The following is an 18,595-nucleotide window of genomic DNA, read 5'->3' as shown; positions in this document are numbered from 1 at the left end:
GAGACAAGAAGAGAAAATAAAGAAAGGGATTGCTTGCACCACGTGTGCCCAAGTTGCCTCGTTTCCTTTCCTCTCGTTTCGTTTCGTTTCGCTTTGCTTCGAGGGAACCAGCAGTGAAGGTGCTCTCGTTTGTTCCTCGTTTCGAGTCGTGTCGTCGTTCGCGTCGTCAGGAGCTCGTGCAAGCTGGCCACGCTCTCCTATCTCTCATCTACCGTCCACCTGTATTCCCCGTATTGTCAGCACGTGGAATTCCGTAGAAATTAACGATTGACCCCCGCGAGAGTCTCCTCCTTATCTGACTTGCTCGATCATCCTATAGAACGCGACTGTGGCCTGCGCAGAGAACTGCACACGGCTTGCCTTACCCTTGCGAGCTGCTATTCACGGCTAGCGATCGCAGATATTATACACGACGCCGAAGGTGAACGCGACGGTAGAATAGAATTTGAATAAGTATATCGTTGCTTGACGCGCTTCAGGGCTTGAAGACATAATACCGATGCCACGGCTGCGTCTAATCTCGCCAATTAATTACAGCCCCGTTCCATCCGTTCGCTCTTTCATAAACTTTGCAAAATTCTTCGGCTACGATCATTGAACAAACCATCCGCGATAAGACGAAACGACTTCTTTTCTTCGGATCTTCTTATTTTTGCCTCGGGGGTGGAATTCATACGGCTGGAAAATGAATTTGTCCACGGGTATACGAATAGGTTCCGGTTTCGTAATTGAATTTCCTGTTAAACGATCGCGCGAAATGCGCTCGCATTCGCACGTTCGAAACGAATGAAAACGACCGCATCATTCTCCGAGCACGGAGTCGAGAGTCAAGGCCCCGCAATGACAGGGTACTCGTGATACGTTGCATCTCGTTCTAAAATGTAACAGGCCCCGCGAACCTTATGTTTTCGTTGCTTTATCAACCAGGTGTATCTTGGGAAAGAGATACCTCGTGGGGTGAAGGACTGATCCCCTGGGTGGAAACCACTTGCACGTACCAGAATGACGACGTGAAAGTCGAAATAGAATCGTTTCGGTAGCGCTGCACGGATAAAGGTCGAAGAATGTATTTTAAGAGACAACTGTCGCCGTAACAAAACAAACTCATTATTTTTATTTATGAGAAACGTGCAGACATTTGCTGCGGTAGGAACGATTCAAACGTCCTGACCTAAATCTACGAAATCTGTATAACTTGGAATCGAAAAGAAAAAAGTGATATTAACATACGTGGTTTGAAAAGTAGCGAGGTGTACGAAAAAAGCACCTGTTTGTCACGCGTGGGCAGAGGTAAGGAAGAGCACGATTTGTAGCGAGGAGGACGACCAAGTCGTAACCCCGAAGAGGCGACCGCGCCCATATCGAGCGACAGCCCGTTAAGCCCACTCTGGACTCCATCCAGATATCATCGCGAATGCTAAACAGAAGGGCAACTTTCCTCCCTCGTTCTCCTCTCTCGGCTTTCGCGAGGCCGGACGACTTTCGTACCGATATCGCAGCGACCTTTGTGTGCGAACCTGCACCGAAACTGTTCGCGATTTCCAACGGACGTTTTATCGACTTGTGACGCATGAGATTCCATGCGAAGAAGATCGAGCTCGGTAATGCGAGCATGAAACGAGGAAACGATGATTCGAAGCGCATCGCCGATAGTAAAGTCGATAAGGGATTACTGTCCTTAATCGAACAGACTCGCTGGCCCAATTTGAATTTACAAGAGTCGTTCTATAATTCGCAGGTACGATCCATCGCGGAATAAAGCGAATCGATCTGAAGGATTACAGGATTTCAAAGGATTCTTCGATGGAAAAATTGGAACCAAGTTTATTAAACCCTCGGGCTAGGAATTATGCAGAAAACTACTTCGCGTTAACGGTATTCCTGGTTTATTTGTAGAAGGTGCGGCGGTTTTCACGTACGAAAGCGAAATCTGGTAAAATCCGAAGAAACGAGCCGCGTATAATTTTCTCTCGCTACCACCTGCGCGGATATTTTTATGTCGCCACGTGGGTGGACGAGGAAAGAAACGCGCGTCTCTTTGTTACGAAGGAAAACGTAGGCGGCCGTATAGGTCGCGCCAGGTTCGCAATACATACCCGGTACCATCGTCATCCTCGTATCGCGGGCAAACACCACGAACGTATAACACCGCATTATAATATATCGCGCGAATAAAATGATTTTCAGTGGCCCCGAAGGATTTCGATGGGACGTTATCGAGACGACCTTCGGGAAAAAAAACCGTTCACCACATTCGTTCGAATCGACCCGATTTTACGGTCTAATAAAAACCTCGGACAGAATTTTATCGATTATCAGCGAACATGATTCCGCACCGTTACCGATACGAGACGAGAAATTCGTCGAATGGACGCGAAGTTTCGCTCGAGAGCTTACTTAATTTTCAACTTTCTCTATGCTACAGTTTCGAGCCGAAGAAAGAAAAAAAGAAGCAGAGCGCAGACTTGATTCGAGGGCAAGGAGTTAAAATAATGATCGTGCGAAGTATTTACCGCGTAACGTGGGCGTGATTAAGTCTCGTGGCAAACGAACCGTTCATTTTCACCGTGTACACTTTTTCTTTCAACATCTCCGCACCTTTCCGGTGTAGTTACTCACAGGAAGTAGGCCGCAGGAAGAGACGAGCGATCGTCAACGCGCGACGAGGGTATTGCAAGTAGGTGTCTCGTACGTGGGCAAGTCAGGAAACGAGGGCACTCGAGGATATCAGAGAGAGATCCCCCTTCATATTAATAGGGACAATCGAGCGTCTGTCACGGGACAATGGCCAGGACTACGCCCAATGGTCGCTTACGTACGTATTGCAATGCGTGTAATGTGCGTGGACTCGGGTCATAAGTTCGCGCGAATTGCTGCGTGCTTCACCGTGTCATACACGTGTCTCTACGACTTCCGAGCGCCAATGTAACGTCGTAGAAAGGACATCCGGTGCACCTACCCTGTCAACTTTGCGCCTGTGACATCGGGACACACCTACCGAGGAAATACGTCGCTTCCTTTCTCGCCACCAGAATAAAAAATAAATTATTTAATGTCTTTAAATTTTCATTCCAAGAGAAAATTATTTCTGATCCTTTAATATGTATCAGAAGATTATTTGAACTAATGACCAACTCTGCCCGCTACCTCCCTTTGAATTCCATCTCTATCGCTGAGTTCGTTTATGACATGCTCTCAAAGCTTCTATTATCAACAAATGGAGTTCTACCATATAACTGAATTCTGAGAAAACACTACAAATCCTTGAAAACCTTTCAAGAATCTTCCATTTGTCAGGCAGTCTATAAAGCCCAAGTGAATTTGAAGAATGCAACAATCGTCCCTAACAATTTTGGCAGAAGTCAACTCTCGTCGATCGAATTTTTATCGACGCGACACACCTATAAAGATGATCCCGGGCTCTCCATCAGGATTCAATGGGTCTAGAGCCGGTGGAGCGGTGCTGGCAACGAGAGCGCATGGCTCATGTCGCGGTATCTTTGTCGGCAGTGCCGGTTCTTCATCATCGTTTTGCCGATACGAACGGTCCCGTGCGATGAACAGAGGAGCAGAGACGAGCAGTAACGAAAGCGGAGAACAAGAGGCCGAAGAGAGAGAAAGATAGCCGGTGAACGAGTCTTTAAGATGGTCCCGAGAGACGAACCTGCTCTTACCGACCCGATGGTGCTCATATATTAATTAGTACGAGGAGTCCGAGTTATTATTGGCTGGAAATTAATAGACCCTTCCGCGGATAAATAACCAAGGCCCCCTGCCTCTCCTTAGGTAGCTCGAAACCGTTCCACCTTGCGTCATCGCGGGCTGAACAAGGAACGAGCGAACAAGAGGAGGGAACAAGGGACGTGTTTATTGGCACGGGTCCGACGAGTTTCCTTTTGTCGAACAGATACAAGCAATTAGTTTCATTCGGATTCGTATTTTATGGCGGCGCATCTCGCCGACCATCCGCGTCTTACGATCCCAGATACCACGAGAAACGCGTCCTCTACCAGCAGTAATAAAATCGTCTTTACAGTGGAGGGATTCTGTGATCCTTGGCGTTTCGCGAATCAAACTGCCAATTAATCCTTATGCGAAGTAATCAGTTACTAATGGGCCCAATTACATCTTCAGCGGTTGTTCGACAATTTATTATCTCCTAAATGTGTTAAATAAAAAGTTGAGAAGACAAACGCGAGCGCAGTCTTGGTTTCGAATTTCGAAAAACTGAATTCCTGATCGAATGCCTGTCTAATGATGTTTAATTAACACGTAACGCGTATCCCGTTCGAAGACGAGCTATAATGGGTGGCTCGACTCGTTCGTTCGAGTACGGGGGCTGAAATTTTCTCCGGAGCATCCAGTGGATCATTAATCGCCATCGCGTCGACGATGCACGAAGCGAATATCGAATTTCCTGGCGCACCCTCGATTGACTGATACCTCCCATTGTACAGGCATCGTGATCTACGAGGCGCGAACTCGTCGGTATCATTTATAAAACCATTGTCCGGCTTGACAAATGCTCGAACGGTTGAATATAAATGCGCTCTCGCCGCGGAAATTTATGTAACTTTTCCTTAAAACACGTACCGCCGATGAATCGCTCTGATTAGCGAGTTGACGGTTCGAAGGAGCGATTACGTTTGTTCAGAAAGTACATAGAGAATCGTTTAGTTAGCCGGTTAACGATCGGCGAAACGTTCAAGAGATCTCGTTACCGTTGCGTCGCAATTGTTCATTTAACGTTTCCGATAGTTTATTTTCTAACTGTCAGATGCTTTGACTCACCGAACAGGTATCCAGGCACGTTGAATATACGGCTTTCCAATGGCTGTCGCTGTCTTGATCGATGTAACTGGAACAAATAGTTATGATTATTGAAAACTAAGAATCGGAAATTTGTCAGTGTAATTAACTATTGCCATAAATCTCGCCGTCGTTTTTTGTAATTTCTTGTTAAGCGAGCAATTGCAATAGCCGTTTAAGAAATATGAAAATCGTTAAATCTCGTTCAATGACCGATCGATCGATAAATCAGAGCGTAAAGAGGAAAATGTCGGTTTAGGTAGCTGGGGCGCAGGTTCGGAGCAGGTTGCCCGTGATCCGTCGAAATCGTGCTGCCGGGCGTGCAGGGTGGTCCCAATGGCTAACCGGAGGACAAACGGTGACACGAGCAACGTGGCTCGCATCATATACCCCCTTCCACGCACCCCGTCGTTCCTCGGCTGCTTGCATCCCTCTCGGTGGACGTCATAACCGTCTAACAAATGGCCGACAGATTAGAACTAGAAACGGTGTCTCCTCCGTGAGAGAGGCGGGCATCGTCGGTGCCTTTCATGAAACTGGATCTGAAGGGGGCCGTCGCCCCTCCCACGCTGTGCAACCATCCAAGATAACAGGGCAATAATTCAACAACTTCACGATACTGGGACACGCGCGGGACTCCTCACCGTGAAAGATTAGTCACGGATACATACGTTTGCGCCGCGCTTCCCTTCCGCTGTGCTGCATCCTTCGTTTCAGTTCGCCTGGCTCTGGTCGGCGTCGTTTTTCTACCGACCGCACGAAAAGCGTACGTACACACTGTGGGGGCCGGAAAGGCCGGGATCCGGCGACCCGGCGTCGCTTCTTGCCGTCTATTCCAGGCCGGCATGCGACCACGAGCGTGGAAACGATCCACCGGACACGCTTCGCGAACGGAGAGCAACCAGCACCGCGGCCATTGTTTGCGGTACTGTTATATGCAACAGAATATGTTGCCAAGAGTAATGGGGTTTATGACGGTTATTAATCCTCGACGGTTACCCCTTTCGTATCGACGAACCTCCTTTCCGTCTCGATCAAATGGAGATTTAAAAGCAGGACAAATTGCGACCAGCCGGTCGACGCACGTTCCGACTATTCTCTCGCAGGGGGTTCCTCCGGCGAGTGAACACGTGTAGGCTGTAAACACCGCGACAAACAGGAAGATTACGACGATCTTAATTGCACACCGTCGACGAGCACGAGTTCTCCCAAGTGTAACAGCTTTACGACCTCGGTACCGAGTCGGTACGCGAACGTGATAGTACACCGGGGGGGGCACGCGACACACATCTTCCGGTACGATCTGCTTCCGCGGGGTCATTTCAGAGATAAAGTTTCCAAACGATACCCTGATATCGTTTCAACAGCTCTGCGACATTTGGAGTTAAGTTTGAAATGACTTCGTCATGATACCAACCATGAAATATTCCATGATCCATCGAGAATCCAGCGAACGGTGAAGGTTGATTCGATCGATCACCCAGCAGATATCACGCAGAGAGATCAATACAATCAAGGGACGTATCGAATGATCGGTATCCATGCTAAGAGATCGTGGACCACCCCGACTTGATCGGCCGGGGGTAATTAAGTACTGAAGAGTGATAGGCTGGCGTGACCAACGGTCATACATCGCGCCTCTGCGTTCGTGATCCGATCCGCAGGTTCCCGCTGATCGTTTCGATCCACGAATCGCTTAGCTCGATCGATTTCTTCGATCGATCGAATGGGACAATCGCGTTCAAAGTAATTTATCATGTTTGTAGATCGAAACACTTGTAACAGGGCTATTGATTCGGACGGGGTATCTCGTAAGTTAGTAACAACCCTAATTCAGAATATTAACGAGTACATAAACCCTGATGAGCTAATTACAATGCTGAAAAACATGAAAACATTACTCTAAACACTTCAAACTAGAAAAACGATTACCATCAGGAGAATCAGCCTGTGGAAGTTTCAAAGACATAAATTCCTCAAACTCATTAGTCAGATTTTTCATTCACAATTGTCGAGGCAATGGAAGAACGTCTAATCAGCGATCGTCGAGGATGAAAACATAGGAATTCTCACTTTGCATTTAAATCTCCCTTCTCAGTTTTCTGAGATGCTCATTTGCAGCGGGCGCGCAAGAAATTTCTTATTCCGCGGGTAGAATGGCCGCGGGATACGTTTCTTCTCTTCGTCGAGTCACGTTTAAGCGAATGCGTGCACGCATAGATCGCGTGCGCGAGAATTGTATTCGTACCTTTAAAGACTCGACTGTGCCTTTGTAACTTCGATTCCATTCCGAGAGATTCTTCTTCCACGCGAAAGTGTGAAGTTGAAATTGCTCTCATTAAATGCGCAATTTATCGAATAGTTTTGATATCTTCATAGCGGCGTGTTCCCCCGGGAACTTTTTAGAACGATCCACTCGTTTCATTTGAGATCGATAATTTTATGGCTGTTCCGCGAACGGGACGTGATATGTGGAAGCAATTTCCACGATCGAGGATCCCATTTAACGTCGGCAGCAGTTATTAAAATGTAATTTTCCGGGTTGTCCGGTTGAAGGAAGGCTAGGAGGGAGGATTTCACGGCGACCGGTGTCGTGTTTAAAGAGTACTGGCGCCGGTTTTACGCGATCGTCGCTCGATACCGCGGCGTTATCAATGGCCCTCGATTACAGAAACGCGCGATAGCGGTTACTACCTTATAAATCAGCGGCGAATCCGCCGGAGATTCAGCCCCCGATTCGCCGACGAGTTCTCGATTAGCCGATCCCCGATCTCGTCTAAAGCGCGTTCCTCGAAAGAACTTGAAACTCGGATGGGTTTGAACCGGTGAAGATAAACGGACAATTAATCGGCGCGATATTTATTCGGCGAAAGATTCATCTCCCGATAATTGGTTGACAGAGAAAGAGTACTCGATACTGGATATACTTCGAAGACCCTGCGAGATAGAAAATCTAAATCTCACGGTCCGATGTCTCTCGAAATCAAACGAGTATTTAACGAATCAAAGACTTAGGGGAAGGTTTCAGCCCGGAGAAAAATGCTGGTTACGCCAATGACCGCGGTAGTTGTTAAGCTTCGCTAAGCAGAGCGGATGCTCGAGAAAGAAATCTACCTCCGTGTATCTGATCCGAATGGTTTCGATCAATAATCAGAGTTAGAGAACGATCAGTCATGGCTACCGTCCGCAAAGTAGCTCGATGCAGGATGCAACGACCACACACGTCCACGGGAACGATTCCCGACGATGATCGGGTGCTCACGATCGGCTCTCCTCCGTCCCAGGAACGAGCTAGTGATCGCTCAATCATGCGTGTTAGGTGCCGACGATAATTCGTGCTCCGATGGATGCAATCGAGCGCGAGGTCGCAAAAGGTGGTTCGAACAGGTTGCGCAAGACTACCGTTGTCGTGTACACGCTCGATCGGGGAGCCGATAAGTGGCACCGGGAGTCCGCAGTTGGAACATTTTGTTGCTAGTCGACCGGTCGATCTTTGAAGCGACGCTATAATCACCGCAGGATATCCCGCAATACCAATCCATCGAATGGCATCCCCGACTTCTCCGCTCGTGTCCCTGCCGTCAGCCTCTCATTACAGCCTTTCCATCGATGCGCGAGAGACAGACTCTCACGATATCCTCGCGTACACTCATCCTGTGTTCCCTCGATTTTATAGGACGCTCGTAATACGCTCGATCGCGGCGGTGGATCGTTGACGAAGGAAAAAGAAGTATGTACCGGGTATCGAGTTGCTGCTGGTCCCGGGAGCGAAAGGCGTTAACGATCGGAATCTGTGTTCGCGCGTGCACACAGGGACGAGCTCGAGCAACGATGAATTCATCGCGATTAAGAAGATTGCCGGCCGTGGCCGACCGGGGGACAACTTGTTCCCCTTGTACCCTTTGGTAAATTAATTTACTGCCAGGCTCGAGCAACGTGCTGGAACCGCGCTAGGTGGCTGGTCTCGCGGTTTCGAGGCTTCGGCCAAAGCGCGGAGCAGGTTTCGCGATATGCACCATTGATCCGTTGCAAGGATCATTGGCTCCGCGACGTCTGAGATATATCGTTCAACCTGGAGAGGCGTTCTTTTCTGCGTCGCGGAATTCCGCGGGAACATAATTAATTCGCGGATCGGGAGAGGAAAAAATCGACAACGTTCGTATTGAAATACGAACGGCTCGATAACACGGGCGACCTTTAAATCGCGAGCTGGTAGCTCGCCATTATCGTGCAAATTAGTTGGCACCACGGTTGGATATAACGCGCGGGTCACTCGTGCTTTATGCACCGGTTTCCACGTGCTCCGGACACGCCGGGGCTGGTCCGACACTCGTGCTTATCGGCACGGTGCAAATTATAGAAGCTATAAGCGGATCGGCATATCGCGACGCGAGCAAACTGGACCCCGCGATGCATATTCAACGGCAGGCCCCGGGCCAGCCGCCTCGATGCGACAACAATCAGCGAAACAAACCCACTTATGATCAACAAGGGTATACGTCAGCCGTTAGAGCCGCGAGCGTCTCGCGGACAACTTGTCCGCTGAATATTCATGAGCCTCCGCCATGCGCGCCGCTCGATCGAGCCAGCGAAACGCTCGATACCGACGGCCACGACAGACGGACCTTAGTCGCGATTCCATTGATCTGTCGTCCGTGTTACGCGCGCGCGATGCATCGATATCGCTGCATTTTGATGCACTTCCAGCGGAATCGCGAGCCTGCGGTCTCTATTCCTCGTTGATAGAGACGACAGCGGGATCAGCGATGCCGCTGTTGCCGTATGTCCAACGCTTTCCACGATCGATCGATAGGAATGCGCTTTTATTCTCTTACAGCCAACTACGTGTCGATGCAGGTTGCACTTGTGCCTTGCAACTGCAGCCATTTGTCACTATGCCTTGGAAGATCGATCGACGAGCATGAAATCGAAGTTCCAAGTGCATTATTCGAGTTTCGGAAGATTCTGGTTTAATTTTTGAAGCAGTTGAATTGAGACGCAAGCCAGCATCGATCGCCAGTAACGTATCACTGGTGTGGGACCGTGTTTTACTCACGGCCAGTCCATAAAATCTAGAATTTCACGTCGCTTACCAGAGAAACGAGTCTGCCGTCTCGATATCCGACGCGTGGGTGAGGCTTTGTTCCTAACATCTTTATAGCGGAGAGGAAAGGCCCCGTGGCGGGGTCCGGAAGTGGCCTGCGACACCCGTCCGCACGACACGGGCGCAGCTTATCGATATTAAATTGGCCGTAAATGGCCGGTTATCCGCAACGATGAGCAACCATCGGTCTTCCGGGTCATCCTATTAGATCATGACTCAAGTATACGCGAGCCTCGCTCCTCCTTCTCAAGCATTTGCCTAGCTGACAACGGCTCCGAGGGATCGCGTATACGTGTGCAACGAGTGCCGTGTGTGCGCCCGGTGATCGTGTCTCGCACGTCCGCGAGGAGGATTGATTTATCACACGCCAAGAGACAGATTGCCGTACGACGCTCGTTCGGCTCCGGAGAAGTTGTGGCCGGGCTTGGTAGGAAGCGAGAGAGAAAAACGATGCAGCCAGGTAAAGATGAGGGAAAGAGAGTGAGAGGAATCGAGGGAATCCCGCTTCGGAAGCTGATACTCGCCGCTCTCTAACTTGCTTATCTAGCCCTTTCCCGTGTATCGTTGCTTCTGCTAGGGCAGTCCAACGTAAATGGAACGAACGTGCGGCGCGAGCGACAAAGGGCTGCCCGAGCATTTGCCCTTTAACTTGGATTACCTTTCTATTGGATCTGGAGAACTTCTATGTATAGAGAGATCTTAATTTGGTAAAATTTAATTCAAAATATTTGTTCAAGGACTATACAGAAGCTGCTCCGCGCGAGAGGGCAGCAGTTTTAGAGACAGGTTGTCCATGGAAGGGAATCAGGTGAAGTTGGTTGGAAGATAAGCAGGTTCAAGGACCAGTGTCCAGCAACCATCGTTTACTCGGGGAATGGCACGTTTCTCTAAGCCGCAGGAACGCGAGGAAGAAAACGATGACCAAGGTGAAGGTGGACTGTGTCCATGACTTTTCGTCGAGAGATAACAACTTGATAATGACCACGGTGACCCAAGGTCTCGGAAGATAACCGAACGACGTTGAACATCACGGAGTCGGAGCCCCGTGGCGGTATTTGGATCCTTGTCCGGAGTGCGCGCGGGGATCATTATAGTGATTAATGCTGATGGAAGGTCCCGATAGCGCTGATTTATCGATGTCACCGGCAACGGATCCGAGACGGTGACGAGATAAATGGTGGACGCGTCCTCTTACGCCTTCCTTCCCCGCTCGCGAGGTAATGCCCGCGAAATAGTACCGATCAAGAGCGAAAACTGCCGGCCCTCGATTAAAGACCATCAGCCACGGATTTCTCCCATTAAAATCATCCTGGCAGCAGGAAGATGAACCTACACGACGCGATCCCGTTGAGATTTATTTCAGACCTATATTGGATCCTCTGGAATGTGGCTAACTTGTCTAACGTAATTCGAAATACATTTATCCTCTGTATTTTATAAATCAATGATTGATAAAATAAAGGAATCGAAAAGATTTTGAAACAACTTTATCTCCTGTCCCGTTTCTCGAGGTTTGTACTACCTAGCAGACAATACGCTTTCCTTGTTCGTGTCGTACGCGAGTTGCGCGCTGTTTTCTTCGCGGAGTGCCTTTCGTGGCGTGGGCTAATGTATTCTATTCGATTAAACAAACACGGTATCTCGTAGGGAAGCTTGTACATACGCAACGTTGCGATGCCGAGAGAGCAAGAGCCCAGGGCAAGCAGCAACCTGTACGGATATTCAAAAGCTGACCTCCCACTTTGCTAGACAGATCGAATGCTTAGCAGTTCGATTAGCATTTCTTAAACGCGGCATTAGTTGACGCGTTAGAACGTGAAATCGATGGGTCGGAATGGAAGCTAGAATTTAGTTAGGTCGTTGGGAAAAGGAGACGTCTCGTAAAATTCGGTCGAGCTCACCGGGACAAACCCACGCCTCGCGGTAATCTCGGCCAAGTGGGCGGAAACGAGAGTTATACCATGTATTGTCTACGATCCATTTTTCCTTTTTACCTTCTACCGTTCGTCTCGATAAAATACTCGGCGGAGGTGTGCGATAACTCGGGTACCAAACGACATTTTTCAATTCTCGCGAAAATTTTTTACCCAGAGATAATAATTTGTCTCTTTTTGAATAACTATTACATAAAAATTATCATAAAAAAAAAAAAAAAAAAAATGGAGACCAAGGATTTGAACCGAGGACCTTTAGATTGCGAGTCATGTGTTTAACAACGAAGCGGATCCATGACTCGCAATCCGAAGATCCTCGGTTCAAATCCTCGGTTTCCAATAATTTTTTTTTTTTTTTTTGATAACTTTTATTTAATAGTTATTCAAAAAGAGACAAATTATCATTAAAAAAAAAAAAATGTTGGGAACCGAGGATTTGAACCGTGGATCTCTAGATTACGAGTTGTATTTGTGAGTTTGTCATACTTCTCAATATAAGTAGTAACTAACTTTAATTATTAATATCTTTTAAACAATTAGCCGTCTACCCACAAAACGGGGTATAGGCGTGTTCAGCTCGACGAGCTCTACAAGCTGGCAAAGTTTCATTAATAAGTGAGTTCCCCTTTTAATCTGATAAGAAAATTTCTCGAGTATACTTAACGTTATTTTAGAAACGAGCAAGAAACGTGGGGCGATGGGATTGTCTGGCCGAGATCGCGAATACGTTTGCGTTCATTCTTAACACGCGAACGAGGCATTTCAACTTTACAGCGTACGCAGTGAGAGATGAGAAGTGCAGCGTCGTTTGTAAGCTCGCCATTCAAATACCGCCTCGTGTATGATAATTCGCCGTGAACCAACCGGGAGATGTTAAGAATCGCGGCTCGACGAGCACCGGCTAACAACACGGCAGCCAGGCTTAGGTGCGATAAGCCCGTTACCCCGGACCACCCTTGAGAAACTATCGACGTTGCCGGGAAAACTTTCCGTGGATATTATTGAATAGAATGCAAAGGTTACCACTTTGGTATCAGGTTCTGCAGAACCAGTCTAAAATCGTCGACTGTGAACGTAAACGCGACAGATATTTATGCTGATCATTATCGTCATTGTTACGGGGAAAGTTTCAAAAGATACCATTGAATAAAATACAACGATATTAACCTCGGCACCGCGTCGTAAACAAATGCGCGATAAACGGGTCAGGTTTGAGCCATGAAGATATTAGGTTCCTGCGAATGAAATGACCGAGTTACTTAAAAAACGGTCTCTCTTTAACACCCGCATAAAATCGAAGTAACTTAATTACTCGTCGGACAAATTATCATTCGACGATCCCGCGGTGAACAAGGTACGTTGTCAAGAAAAAATAAATGCGTCGAGATTAAAAATTAAATTAACACTTATTACTCAACATGCAAATGAGAATTGACCGGCGGACCGCCGAGTAGTACCGCGATAAAAAATTTATTTCGACTTGAACGACGACACGGACCCGCCGCGTCGCGTCGCGTCCTCCTCTTCGACATACAAATTTATCTCGTTATCCAGCCGGATATCAGGGAATTTTCGATCGATCGTAGAGACGCACGTGGGGTCGATACATACACGGCTAAACGAATCCGCCGGCTCGGGAACGCAATAAACGTCGGCGTGGCGACGTCGTACGAGCTCGTTCGGGCGACAGTTAGGTGGCCACTTTCCCCGCGTCCAACACCGCCATCCGAAGCGCCGGAAAGAAATGTGGCGCTTAAATAAGAGGGACCTCGAGATTACCGCGCGAGAGCTCGCGCGCGTATAAGTAAGATCTCGGGATTTTATGTCGTTACCTCACACGAAGCTGCCGCTTCGAACCGGCCATTAAGCGCGAGCCTACCTTCCCTCCTCTTTTACCTTCAAACATCCTCTCTCTTCAGCTTCGTACCGTTTTCATCGATCTGTCCTTTTCATCCCTTTTCTGTTATTCCCCTTTCTCTGTCACTCGCTTTCGCGCGCTTTTGTCGCGCTTTTGTCGTGGGTGGCTCGATCGCTTCGACACGTAAACAGGTGTAATGGGAGCCGACATTCGTGCTCTCGAAGCTTGACGATCCTTGCTACAAGGATTTCGACGAAACAAGCGTGGAATTTTGAAAATTGCAGTCAGATTTTCATTTCTTCATCGGTATGCCACAGGTAGCGCGATTTACCAGCCTGTTTCTGGACGTGAATTCGAAGGAAAGATGTCTTTCTTTTTTGTCACGGAAACGATTCGGGCATGTGTTACGTTTAATTTATCTTTACGACCCGATTTGACGTTGCTATAAAACGAATGGATTCTAACACGAATCGCGGAACGATTAAGAGGGAACAGTTGGAAAGAATTCGGTCGGGGATCGGTAATAAACGTGTTGGGATTTTATGGAAGAAATCTGTCGCGTTGCACGGACACGGGTTGGATTTTAACAGGACTGCTGTTTTTGGAAAGTTGATCGCATATTGGAATTTACGATCCTTATGATACTTTTTACGTAATCGGTGTGAGGTGAGATAACAGAATCAGAGGCGTACCAATTGCCAATAAAGAACGAATTTATACCAAACTTTTAATCCTCTTAGCGTTGCAACAATTCTCTAAAACAAGAAACACGTAATCCTCTTTTGACCCATTAGGGACCAGAGTTTGCTGTATGGCAACAAAATCGAATGAATGACCATTTCGTACAATGGATATTATTCTTCAGGAAAATTAGTAAAACCAAAGGAAGGAAGGTATCCTAGTGTTGCTAGCCAGTCTAATACCGTTTCGCTGTTAAACGAACTATAAATAAAGCGCTTCTATTAAATCCGCGTTGGATAAATACAGCTTGAATAGAGCGATTCGAAGAACTCTGCGGAATAAATACATTCTTTTAAGGATTACTCGTCACTCTCGCGGCTGTAACATTGTACATTCTGGCGCCAGTCTGCCTACTTGCACGTCCAGCCCGGGGAAAGTGGGAATGGAGTAAAGTCGCAAAACTTCTCCGTGGCCGTTTTATCGTTCGATGGTAAAATGTATGAAATACGATAAAATGTACCGGTATTTTCTCAGCGGACGCTCTTTAACACGGCCGGGACAAGGTGGAGGCTCTACGAGATCGTAAAGTAAAGCCCTATTGGATCGTCATGGTGTCCATGAAGAATCGTACGAGGCAGATTGCGGCTCGCGTACCGCGCGAACCAACTCGTCGTCCGTCGCCGTGGACGTGGGCTAGTAAAGGTTTATGGCCAGGTAATTGAACACCCATGTCTTTCGAGATTCCTTCGAGCTGATTTAAGCCTCCATAATACAGAGAGAGCAGCCTGCCAGGTATACCCATCTATGGTGTATTCGAGCCGATTGTGTCATGGGTGTCACCACCCCCCACAATGCAGCCGATCCTATCATCATTATTCTCACTGACAGATAAGCAAAAACCGTCGGGTATCCCTCCAAGCAATAGACGCGACATGCCATCGCTGCAAAGCGGCCGGAAACAGCATTATTACTTTCTGTCGCGAACCATCATTTTTCCACGATGACTGTCGCGACATAGTCTGCGAAGGAAGCGGATTTTTAACCCTTCGAAAGGTTATAAACAACCTCTCGAAACGCAATCAGCATCCCGGGTAGGATAAAGATACTTCCCTAAATTAAAAAGCACGCGACGCGGCACCATTTAATTTCCACCGATTAATCAGTCTACCGATAGAAGATTGCATCTGAAGTTGTAGAACCGCGGCGTAATAAGGGATAGAAGTCGCGCCGGTCTCGTGCAATATAGAAGGCTGATTTTAATCGAGAACGAAGGTATCTACGACTGTAAATCAATAAACGATACTGGCCGTGGTTAACTCCTCCTCTGTAAGTTGCCAGTGGCAGAGGAAGAATATACAGGTATCGGCTGAGACCGTTCGGAACATTTCGATAGCCACGAGTAATAATGTACAGCCAGAGCGATGCTGTTTTCTTTTCCTTCGTTTCTTTCTCCTTTTCTCCCTCCTTTTTTTTTCTCTCTTATTCTTCTTGCAACTCGTAGACGACCGACCGGTCGTTACTTAGTAGCTTATTTATTTTTGCATAGATAATCCGCCGGAGATACGGAACGAGATGTGGGTGGAGCGCATATGCTTGAGTCACGTGTGATTAAGCGATGTTATCCGCGGTTCTCGGTGCCGTCGCACCTGTATGCTCGGAACGCCTACGACGCGACTTCTTTCGCTCGTTTCTTTTTCCCCAGCACTCTCGCCCCCTCTTCGGCGTCTCTTCATCCCTGAAGCTTCAGCAGGAGGATTGACGGTGCCGGTGATTGTCCTTCGCGACGGAGGACTATAAAAAAGAAACGCCTAGCGGTTCTCCTTGACTCGTTAGAGGAGTGCAGGATGACGCGAGCGAGCAGAGGGAACGAATTAGAAAACGATGATAAATTATACGATAAGGGGATCACGAAAAATTAATGATAGATATTATTGCTCCGGTTGTTGTTCACGTGCGCACACCTGCTATCCAGTGTCCGCGTGGTTAGAAACGCTTTTGCTCTCGAGAGTGTATTATTCGAATGCTCGTATGCATGTCAGGGTCTCGCGTGTACTACTGCTCGGAGGATGGAAAAATTCTCTACGAATATCGCCGCGCCGGTGATACCCGGAGCGGTGTAATGCCGCCCCGTATTTATAATTGCACTTTCTGTCTTGCAGCGGCCGATTGCGGTTCCATACGGAGAAAACAAGTGCAGCGACGGGACAAGAGGGAACCGACGGTGACTCGGTGGGTGCTGGGCGTTTCATTGGACCATTATCCTGTTCGCGAGCGCCGACCGTGGAAACGGAGAAAAAGAAGAACATGGAAATCGTGATATTCAATATGTCACGACACTAAATTTCACCTCTTTTTTCCTCACAAAATAAAAGGAAACGATTCTTGATGGATCAATGATCATTTCAATCCCCAGGTATAACACGTACCTTCAATATAGCAAGATTTCGAAGCAGCCACCGGTACGTAGAAGGATACATCGTCGCGGGTAAATTAAGAGGGGGCCACGCTCGATTAGTCTGAACGGCCGTGAAGCGCGTTCGTTCTCGTTAGTTATCAGGGTACACGCACGGCTGATACGGGAATCGGCCGTCACCGGGACGCGGAATGAAAGGAACCGTGATCAGCGTATCTCGTGATTCAGTAGCTTCTTACCGAACCGAGTAATGCAGTACTCGTGTACCGACGTCGATACACCGATCGTCCGACGTCCTTTTGCTCGCCTGTTAAACCCGCCCGTTCAATAAGAAAACCGCTATCTGCTTTCCATGCCGATATCAGCGGCGAGCACCGAGATCGGTCCGAGAAATCGCGCCGCTACTTTTGACCAGACGAGAAAACAACACGGCTGATATTCGCCGGAAGAGCTTAACTAAGTATACTATGCATCCCCCATTTTCAGTCAGCTAGGATTTTCAACAGCCATACCTTTTAGTCACAGTACGATTATTAATGTACGGAGCAAAGGGAAATGCAGTTGACCTTTATAAGACATTTATATATACATAAATAAAGACGCAATAAATACTAGCAGTCTGTTACACTTTCCACAGTAGTTGTGCAAGTTTCAGTGTCCATAGTGGTTAAGGGTTAACCACGTGTACGCGTGTAACCGTATCGCGCAACGGCCATTGTATATACTTTCACGACGTCAGATCAAAATCTACCGACCGGCCGGTTAACAATTAATTTTTTCCCTCCCCTAGTTTGGAGCAACGATAATCGAGCTGGCCGTGTTTCGAGCCGCGATTACGTGGCCGGCTAATTGTAACTCTCTCTGTGTTCGACCCTTTAGCAATCGTCGAATATTCAGCTAGCTTTCTAGCTTTGTCGGTGTTTCGGTATAAGGCGCAACAGACATCGCGAGTTCACGCTTGGATTTCCTCTCGAAAGAAGGACTAACGATAATGGTTATTACCTTTGGATATTTTCGCAACCACACCTGATAACATTAGCATATTTATCAACTTATCATTGATACACAGTCGCGGCTGGTATACGTGCGTATAAACGCAGCGAGAATACTATCTGATCTGTTGGTAGATTGAAAAAGGAACTCGTTTATTCCGCCCCAATTCCGCGGGTCACCGATTCCGTGTAAAAAATTCATATTTACTGTTATCGTTACCGTGGAAAAAGTTACGAGGGTAGATTATTATGAGTGTGGGGGAACGGTGTGATAGTGGAGCGGTTCGTCGACCAGCGACACCGTCGCGCCTTTTATCTGGATAATTTCTCGATCGCACCTGTACGAGATCGGAATTCGACGTCGGTATCGGCCAGGTCGAGGAAGAGAACGGAGGGTAGCCGAGAATGGACACGAGGCTGGCATTCTTCGGTTAAGTGAATTCCACGCGTGGCACGCGGGTGTCGAAAACAGCAGCGTCGAACGGTGCACGCGTACTAAGCCGGGACGAGTCGGTTGCGGGCGTCGCGCTAAGTGCATCCTATGCACCGGCACAGGTTGCGTGCGCGCGTTTATGCACCGAGCAGGGGCGGATCCTTTGTGTTCCATATAAAACGAATCATCGGACGGTTAAAAGGGACCGCTGGAATTACGGCTACGACCACGAGGACAGCGGAGAGAGCTGGTAGAAACTTGCCGGACAATTTCGCCGTGTATCGCTTATTGCGTCCTGGTACCTGCCACCACCCTGCCTCCCTCGGGATTACGTAACGAAATTTATAGAGCTACTAGGGTATCCTCCCGCG

At 48.0% G+C, this 18,595-nt stretch overlaps 1 long non-coding RNA gene across 1 annotated transcript in view; it reads right to left on the bottom strand.

Moving 5' to 3' along the window:
- LOC117603460 (uncharacterized) overlaps positions 1 to 18,595 on the bottom strand; it is a 167,744-nt gene that overhangs the window by 105,683 nt on the left and 43,466 nt on the right. Inside the window, exon 2 of the long non-coding RNA XR_004581229.2 lies at positions 4,792 to 4,858. This is a non-coding gene — a long non-coding RNA (uncharacterized LOC117603460). The remainder of the gene's footprint in view (positions 1 to 4,791; positions 4,859 to 18,595) is intronic.

Source organism: Osmia lignaria, chromosome 4, assembly GCF_051020975.1.
Source record: "Osmia lignaria lignaria isolate PbOS001 chromosome 4, iyOsmLign1, whole genome shotgun sequence".
Classification (NCBI taxonomy): Eukaryota; Metazoa; Arthropoda; class Insecta; order Hymenoptera; family Megachilidae; genus Osmia; species Osmia lignaria.
The sequence above is the reverse complement of the archived record's forward strand: the minus strand, read 5'-3'. Positions and strand labels throughout refer to the sequence as shown.